This window comes from Hylaeus volcanicus, chromosome 8 (genome assembly GCF_026283585.1).
Source record: "Hylaeus volcanicus isolate JK05 chromosome 8, UHH_iyHylVolc1.0_haploid, whole genome shotgun sequence".
Lineage (NCBI taxonomy): Eukaryota > Metazoa > Arthropoda > Insecta > Hymenoptera > Colletidae > Hylaeus > Hylaeus volcanicus.
Window position 1 is genome coordinate 12,796,904 of NC_071983.1, and position 8,997 is coordinate 12,805,900.

Below are 8,997 nucleotides of genomic sequence, written 5' to 3' on the forward strand. Positions count from 1 at the left end.
TTGTATATTTGAAATGAAGAAATAGCAGTTTCGATTGGTATATTTTTGATTGTCAGAGGTAGCAGATTGGAAGAACAGAATTTATAATCAAAAGGATAACACTTTTATGTTTAACTATCCGTTTTGGTAATTGTTTACATTAGTGACGACCTCACCGACTTCAACGGTTTTGAAATATGTTCGAGTGGCTATAGTCCTAAGCGTACCGATGTTATTTTCTGTAGAAAATAATTGTCGTTTGCGCTTTTTATCCAAGATACGATTACTAGAAATGAAGTACCGCATCGAAGTTCCGACGCACGCGAGCATCGGATTGCCTGCTGCTAGGAGCGGTTTAGTGAGAAGCACGAATAAGTAATTATAATTTACTTTAAATTTAGAATTGTTTATTTGTCTTAATATTTGTTGGAAACAGAATCAATTCATCGCATACAAGCAGTAATTATCTAAGTTGATTTGTAATTATATCTTAGAAATTAAGAATGCGTGATAATTATTTCGTACTCCCACCAACATAATTATCCATTAACTGTTGAAATTGGTGAGGTAATTACAAATTGAAAACAATTACTCAATTGGTCTGTAGACTGGTTCTAATATACAGGGTGTCCCAGCTAACTCTTGCATCTTAAATACATCGCGTGTATTGCGATAGGAAGAAATGTCAGAGGAAAACATTATTTCGTTTGGAGGGGGACATACTTTGTTGACCTTCAGATGACCTTGTGAGGAATTATTCTTATACAATCATACTCTACGCACAGTGTCAACGTATTATACATGTTTAAATTTGTTTTTTTTTTTATCAGCTACAAGATAACAATAAAAAAAGTACTCCATCCCGTTTTAAAAATGACCGATGACCTTGAAATCTCATAAAAAAAAAGTAGAATTACATTAATCTTTTATTTTGTATTTTATATATTAATAGTTTCTGCTTCAGTCATGCTTTTTACAAAATAATTTGTTTCGCTTCATAGAAAGTATATAAAAATGAATTACTTCTCGTTCTATGCTAAAAAAATGTTTATCTTGTTGAGCATTTTGCCCGTCTATCTGATCCGCGATGAACAACGAATAAAGTACTTTGTTCCTTACTCAAATAATAGATAATATATAAAAACACCACATAGTGATTTATTCTAAACTCTTAGCTATTGAACAGAATCGTGATATTTATTCATTCAACATAAAATACAATTCCACATTGAACGAATTAAAGCATTTTATCTTCTATTCGTTATTCGAAATATTTCAAGCGCTGTGCTCTTATTCAATAATAAATAATAAATTCGAACTACGTGAAATAATTTATTCTCAATGCATATACTACGTCACAATTGTCAAGATATTCTTTCATTAGTTGATAGACAGTTTCGTTAGATTAAAGCTTCACGATTTAAAGCTGTTTCCACGAAGCTGAATCTTCCATTCGTGATTCGAAATGTTTACCTAGATAAGAGATCGCCCGTCTCTGATTACAGCGTAATAAATCAATGGTTTCACCGGTGGTTCACCGAGGGTGCGAAATCCGTTGGTTACGTCGCTGCAGTCTTCGGTAAATTTGGTTTTGTGGGTGCATATACAGTTAATAGTCATTGTCAAGAGGACGGAGCCACACAAGGCGATTGGTTGACCCGCAGTCCGGATTCGCCCCCGGCTGACCCCGTTGCTAACTGACCCACTGACGTTACTGATAGCGGGACACCGTGGAACGCTCGACACGACTCGGTCATTCGTTTGCTCGTTCGCCTTGAAACCTTCCCCGGAAATTTCGGCGATTGCCGTAGACGTAAAGTAAAATATCTAGTAGTTGAACACATTTCGAAGTGTATCATGTTTGACTTCGACTTTGGCAAATAAATATTAACGTAATTAAAAAAATAACGCTGGTCCTATAAAACACGTACAATTCTACGTATATCAATTACAAAGGAAAGTCTATTAACGCATTCGCGACCGTTGACGTGAAATTCAATTTCGAAATCACTTGAAAATCTATTCCTGGCTATGAAAGAATTACGAAGATCTTTTTATTTTATACACTACATATTTACAACATTGATATTTCAAAACATGTTTTGTAATTTTTATCTTCGCCCTAACGATACAAATTTGCGATGTCCAGCTTCAGAATTTTATTATTCTCGTAAGTACTCGGTATTTGGAACATAAAATATCTGTCGGTTGCGAATATGTTGAATTATGTGGATTTATCATTTGTTACAAGTTTCTAAAGATACGCGGAACCAGTCGTAGTACTTGAACAATCTATTTCGATACGCTGAAATAGTTGAACACAAGGACAGAGGTTTTTCGAAAGACAAGCCATCGGAATTTTAAACTACAATCAGTCCCATAAATATTCGTACCCTTTATGTCGATCGAAGAAATTTGTTTACAGTAAATGGTAGGTTTGATGTTTCCATGTTTACGTTTGTATAAATATGTTGATGTATATACAAATATATACATGTATAAGCTTATTCATATACATATTTATAATGAAAAATTCAATTGGTAATATCAAAACTATTATTTAATTTACTATTAGTCAAACTTCTTCAATAGACATAGAGGTTACGAATATTCAATATTTATAATTTATAATAATATTTGCGAATATAATCAAAGATTGAAGTTCGAAGTTGTGTACGAAGGCTTCGCATCGTGCTTCACACCCCATCTCTTTTGTGCAGAATTTCCTTATCTTTCACCTTATTCCTGTTTGTGTATTGGTCTGTACAATAATTTTGTTAACTTTGTCAACTCTAGTTATTGGGTCCTCTTCAAAAACGAGATTCATCTAAAGGTGCTGAACTAAATTTTAATAAATTTGTGTACTCATATATATCGAATAAAAAATGACAAATTTTTATCTATTATTCGTCGAATAAAGATACATATCTAAGATACATATATAGACAAAATAAAGATATGTATCTTTATATTGATTACTGTCGGATAAAAAAATTTATTCGAAGTAAATGTATTCGACGGATAAAGATGACTTACGTTAACTTACTTCGAATACATTTTTTTATTCGACTGTTATCGAATAAAGATAAAGCTAAAGTATTTTCATTCGACTTTTTATTTAAATAATTTTTTTATCTAGATAATGACCATCTCTGGTTTACTGCTATATCTTTGAAAAATACGTTTCGAGGAGAGAAGGGCGAATCAATTTGTCAATAGCAGTTCCTTATCTTAGCATTTGTTACTAAAAATCAAGGGAAATGCATTGTTAACGATTAAATAACTTCAAGAAGGAGTTCGGCAAAGATGGGTCAAATCGACTGCTTGGGAGTTCTACTATAATATCAAATACTTATATTATCTGTGTACAAAACACGGAAATTGTATAGCTGATACAAACTTTGTAAAAGGTTTCAGAGCCTGAATTATATAAAAAAAAAAAAAAATTAAATTCCGTTTAAAATGCGAACTATTTCCAACAAGTTCAAAACATTTTCTCGATCGGCGAACCGCTGGAAAAAAAATCCATTTTCAGTAATAACTTGCCCGATGCATTCGGTGCTCGTCGAAGCACGAACAGCCTAGTTTCTCAACAGTCGACACACGATCGCTAATAACAACGCGAGGAAGCCATAAACGCGGGCACGATCGGTTGGCTGACAAAACTGCATCTCCCAACGCATCTTGGATCCATGTTCACGCGTCGTAGAATTGCGACACGCCGCATTGTGCCGGGAGTTGCTCCCGAGGCTGTCACGAGAACCAGATTGCCGTAATAATTTGATTGATACTCGCTCTCCTTCTCTCTGAAAACGCTTCGAGAACTGGGGGATCGAGAGACCGGTCATTCGTACCCGTTCCTGAAGCAATCGACCATAAAGAGGAGCGAGCAAATCAGGAAACTGACAACGTCGTGGAAGGATGTCCTGGAGCTGCCGATTAAATAAATTCTGAATTTTAGTATCAGAGGACGAATATATTTATTGTCCTGGAATTATATCGTTTGAGACGTAGATGATTTGCGATATTTATTGTCTGAGAGTTACGAATGAGAACCTGCGGTCTTGTCGTACATTTCGTTAATCCTTTAACTGCGAAGAGCGTATATATTCCGAGCGTTCCTCGGGAAATAAGTTCAAAGAAATGTTTGTATCGGTTACATCAATTTTTAGAAAATATCAGCTTATAGGGGATGATAGGATTAATTTATTGAAGGTGTCACTGCCAGGCAGCCCTTAAGCAAACTTAAAGTAGGGAAGGAAATAGAAATTTCAATAATCAAAAATAAAGGAATTGTATTGTTCGATAGAATTGAAGAAATGGGAGAAACTGAAGAATTGGGAAATTAAAGAAATGGGGAAACAGGAAATTAGGCAATTATGGAATAGGAAGATTGAAAATGGAAATTAGAAACTGGGGATTGGTAGATTTAAGAAGAAATGAAAATTAGAGGGATAAAAATTAAGGAATTAAGAAAATGGAGATTAAAATAACAGAGAATTTGGAAATTAAGGAAATAGGGAAATGTTGAATCCGGGAGAAAACGAAACAGGAAATGAAGAAACAATTTAGAGTCTGAGAAATGGTTTCTAACAACTTAAAAAACTTGTTAGTACTTTTACCGAAAATATTACGATATTATTAACTCTTATCTCATGTGCTCCGCATCCTGAAGCCATGGATGCTGAAACGTCGCAAAACATAGCACCGCAGACGATGTTAATGCGAACCAGTAGGTCAGCTTCTAGAACGAGGCTAGAGGCTCCTGGCAAATCCGGTGTCAATGAGATCGATTCACCCGACTTTGTCGCTCCAGTTATCGACTGGGAACTGGACCGTCTGGTTCCTTCTCGATGACGTTTCTTTGCGTCCACTGTAATTCGAGTGATGCAAACGGAGGATACTTAATGCAGACGAACATCTTACAGCCTTAAGGAAGTATTCTAGTCTAAAGCGTCAATTATTAGTTCTTTTTGAGGATTTTTTTTTTTTTTTTTTTTTATCTATGCGGAATTTTTATAAAGGATTTCGCACACATATTTATTCACATTTATACACAATTTTTTGCAGGTAAAAATAATCAAAATTATATGTAGTACAGGTGAAAAAAAACTCTTGTACAGTTCCTCCTGAAAAAAGTATGTTCGTGGCTGTCAGGATTCCAGGCGTTCTGCTTATTTGAAATGAAAAAGTCAAGCAACATCTCCATTAATATTAGCGTCGCTATGGCCCGCACCAAATGAATCATGAAATATTGACAATTCAAGAGATGGCAGCACTTTAAAGCTTCAATATCGATTTTTTAATATTACATTGAAGTACTACACTTTGTATTCAAATTCTCTCTTTAATATTGAAATTCTAAATCTTACATGAAAGTCCATAGTTACATATTAAATTCTCAATTTAATATTAAAATTCTGAATTTTTCATCAAAACCCATAGATATACATTAAATTCTGAATGTTATACTTACACTGTCGTTCAAAACTATGTGTATACACTTGCTATTTTAAACAAATGTGCGATTTATGTGATTTTAATTGGAAAGTATGTAAATAACAAGTATGCATTTCATGTACAATAGCAGCATTTCATTGAAAAATTTAATTATTTAAATTCGTTAAATAACGATAAACGTATGGGATGTGTTTGTGCTGCATTATATTCAGTTACATGGAGTGGTTAAATATTAACCCATAAATAATAAAACAAATTACTAGCCGGGATATCAAGACTTGTAAATTCAATTATAAGAGCACGCGATGGATATGTAGATGAAGAAAAGATATTATTAGTTACTATTATTATCGGCGAGATATTTAATGAAGTATTGGTCAAACATATTCTGATTATGGTACAAAATGAAACACACGAGATTTAGTAAAATTTAAATAACGAAATCACAGCCACCATCGTGCACCTTTTGTGGCGAACCTCTCACAGTTAAACATTTAATTGTAGTATGTCAAGGAATGCAGCACGATCGAGTAGAATTCAAACTTTTAAATAATATGCAGACGAGTCACAACGATAGAAACGAATTTCTCAAACTAGCAGATATATTAACGAAATATGAAGTAATGAATAAATTGTAATTGAATTGTAGATATTAACGTGGTCGCTAATAACCATGTAGTTGTTGTGACCTTAAACAAAGTAATTAAAAAAAAAAAAAAAAAAAAAAAGATTTAGTAAAATTCAATGATAATATCTTAACTTTGTCGGATGATTATTAGAATTAAGAAAGCATCCACACGCTTTTGGGCGGCAGTGTATATGTATATACAGTACAATGCAGAATTTTTGTAAATTTTCTCAAATCATATGCACGAAGTACGTATCAGTTGTTTTTGAAAGAGAGGCGCGTTGGACGAAAGAAGATGTCGTGGATCCGGTACCGCGAACCCCATGATCGACAGGGGGCTCGATTTTACACGGATCTTTGAGGCACTCACGCGATCGAGCGCACGTGTACAACCGTGTTGCGAAAGAATTATACGGGGCACAAGGTCCGGCCATTCGCTGGTCGAATTTTTACCGATCGAAGGTTAGGTTTCGCAGTTGGGTACGCGTACCGATCTGTGGCCCCTGCATGCCCTCTCCCCATCCCCCCGCCCCCTCCCCCGTTCGCCAATGTCCTCATATCACGGGTACAGTCAGCTCTGCTATCGCCTTGCTTTTCTGCGAATGTTTATAATTTAATTTACCCAGAACAAACCTCATTCAATTGACGCGAACACTAATTTTATTGAAATATAAATGCAATATACGTTAAAAGCGTATAAAAAAAAAAATAGGGATGTATGATACTATTATTACTATATATCTATGTGTGTATATAAAATATATTCCCACAGTATTGGATCATTATGTGAATTTCTTATTTGGATTAATCATTATTATTATATATTATATATTATAATCATTTTAACAGACATATTTTGTTTTCTTACTTTTGTCTCTTTAAAAAACACAATCTCCTAAATCCTACTATATGTACGATATTTAATTTGATATAAATATTAGTAATAGATTCTTATGTTAAGTTACTGTTTCATTGCAGGCCTATATATTGCATGTTTTAGTTAATTTCTTAATAAACAACTTCATGCTTCTTATATATTGATTAAATTTCTTTTGTTAAATTACAACTTGATTACTTCTCTTACTTCAAAGTTTTACTAAACAAATTCAAATCAACTCTCTACAAATGACGCCTCGTCCTTCAATGTAAAATGTTCTAATTTCCTAAAAGATAATCGTCTTATTCTGTACTCGAAATTTTCTTGCATTATTCTCCACCGTTATCCTCTTATTATTTTCTCATAATGCTGATTAGGATGAAATCTACATACCTTGAAATTAATAATTAAAATGAACATATCGATTGTATTTTTTCAATACATTTAAAGGGCAAATTTTGGGGTTTTTTTTTTAAGGTAGATATATTTCACAAAATGTGTACTTCCCTGTTCTAGACTGTTGCAGATGCTTTTTGTTTAAACACGAGGTCTCCTTTGGCGACCGAGGCTCGGCACGAAAGGAACACTTTCTACCCAACAATCCGACGCCAAAAAATCGAAGGCTGTTCGAATGACCAAGAACCAACGCGACCACTGGAGAACAAAGACTCGGACTCGTCGTTCAGTTTCCATTTCAATAGAGAAAAACGGCGCAGCTTACAGATTATGCTTGCGTATGGTTCATAAGAGGCAATACGAAAACTTGGTAAAATTAATGCGACTACACAAGAGAAATCGCATTACTTTTAAGAGTACAGTTGATACTTTCATAAATATACATTTTAGTAATCTAATTAATATTTATTAGATCAATTTTTTTGCTCGGTCACTTTAAAGAATATTACTATATCCATCTATATATCTACAATTATCATACAATTCTCAAATTAGAATCCTAACTCTTTTATATTTTTCTTCTGTTATGGTTTCGCCGATGACACTCAGACTTTGTACAGTTTTTCGAATAAATTTTAATAAAGTAGTTTATAATTAAAGTTGCATAGAAGAAACTTCATTCAGGTTAATCGAAAACTAATTTATTTCGGTATACAGCATAAAAATATCGAATGATTAATAAATAATATTCATAATATAATTGAACAGTAAATATGAGACTTTAAAAATATATCAAACAAATACAGATATATATATGATAGTTATAGTTGTAGTTGTAGTTGTAGTTGTAGTCATAGTCACAGTCACAGTCACAGTCACAATTACAGTTATAGTTATAATTATAACTATATACGTAACATATTTGTTACTGTTCCAGGTCTCCAGTTTTTATACTGTCCATATTTAACAAAAAATGCATTTTCTTAACAATACTAAAGACAAGAGGTTAACGGAATTCGGAGATGAAGATAATAAATGATTAAGATGCAAGAGAAATGAGAAGCCATAAAGTAAGAAGTCAGCAACCTAATATTTCTGAGGATAATTGGTCCAGAAATTAAGGAATTAGGAGTTGATAAGTAGATGGTCTCAATTACATTTCTGAAAAACTCACACGATGCTCACTTTCACGTAGAATAGCTCGACTCAAATCAGAATCAGGTAATCTGTTATAATTTTTAAGAACAATTTCACAATTATTTTAAACGATTACTTCAAATAACTACGAAGTAAAATAATATGTTATTTGAAAAGAGATCACAGGTATGAAAATAACTAACATAAGATAACGTGACATTTTCTCAAAATTTCCTCAGAAATTTTCGGTTTCTGACTTCCTGCTTTATGGCTCCTCATTTCTCTTGCATCTTAATCGCTTATTATCTTCATCTCCGAATTCCGTTGACCTCTTGTCTTTAGTATTGTTAAGAAAATGCCTTTTTTGCTAAATATGGACAGTATATAAACTGGAGACCTGGAACAGTAACAAATATGTTACGTATATAGTTATAACTATAACTATAACTGTAATTGTCACTGTGACTATGATGGTGACTGTGACTGTGACTGTGACTGTGACTGTGACTGTGACTGTGAC